The sequence below is a fragment of the Myotis brandtii genome, unplaced genomic scaffold (genome assembly GCF_000412655.1).
Source record: "Myotis brandtii unplaced genomic scaffold, ASM41265v1 scaffold928, whole genome shotgun sequence".
Lineage (NCBI taxonomy): Eukaryota > Metazoa > Chordata > Mammalia > Chiroptera > Vespertilionidae > Myotis > Myotis brandtii.
In genome coordinates, this window is record NW_005371827.1 from 207,339 (window position 1) to 208,568 (window position 1,230).

Consider the following 1,230-nt stretch of genomic DNA (forward strand, 5'->3'; position numbering starts at 1 on the left):
TGTGCATGCGCAGGCGCACATCATCCTGAAAAGCTGTTCCCACCAACCGTTCTGACTCAGCTTTTGGTGATAGGAATGGGTAGGGTTGAGAGGTGGGGTTGGGAGGATGAGGTAGGGGTGCCCTGTAAAGGAGGCTCCCCCCTCACCCCTTATGTGGGGGGTGGGAATGGGACATAAACAGAAGAGCATGCTGTTAGGGACTAGCAGCCACCAGCAGATTCCTCCCAGCCCCCGCCCCACGCCAGCACAGGGGACAGGGGCAGCGCCATCTGGGGTGCACTCCCCTCCCCCCACAGGAAGACCTGGCCTGCAGCACCCCAGGAACAGCAATCATAGCACAGGGGACAGAGGCTCCCGCAGGCGCAGGTGAGGTGGAAGGGGTCCAAGAAGAGAGGCGCCCAGGAGTATTTAACATTCAGCCACAGCCACTGCCAGGGTGGACTGGGGCCCTGACAAAGACCGACCAATTCTGGCAGAAAGACCCACAGCCCCGCCGCCTGATGAAGCGGACAGACGTCTGATAAAGTGGGAAACTTGGCCGATAAAGCTCTGCCTCCTCAGGCTGGAGGGAGAGGCATCACTAAGGGTCTCAGTGTTGTCCACGCTGAAGGCAGTGTAGATGCTGCAGAAAACAAACCAAGTCCTGCAGCCGCCTCCGCAGATCTCCCCGTGCCCCTAACCCCTGCACCCCAGCTGCCGGACTTGTCCATATGAGACTGGAGGCAATTCAGAAGATGACACTTCCAGAAATGTGAAATTAATAATAAAAAACCCCACTACTTTACGGAGGGCCAACTGTGCACATTACACGCCATTTGGCTTAATTTACTTCACTCAGCCTTTGAGTTGGATATTATCATCCCATTTTACAGAAAATAAAAGTGAGGTGCCAAGGTCACAGCAAATCGCATTTAAGTTTGCATTGTTATTATATTATATTATATTAATTATATTATATTATATTATATTGTAATTATATTCTCCCAGCGCAGTATCAAGTCCTAAGGAGACTTTGCAAGGGTAGGGAGCGGCGCTGACCTGGGTTAAGGCGTAGTCTCCCTTTTCTGGAATATTAAGGACCAGCAGTTTTTAGTCCCCAACCTCCATCCCACCCCTGCTTTCCCTTCTAACTAGTCACTTAGGCCCGATTATTTCCTGCTCTGGCACCCACTCCACCCCGCTCTCAGATTAGGGTCCCAGGAGATTCCGATCTTTTCCCCATTGAGTTAC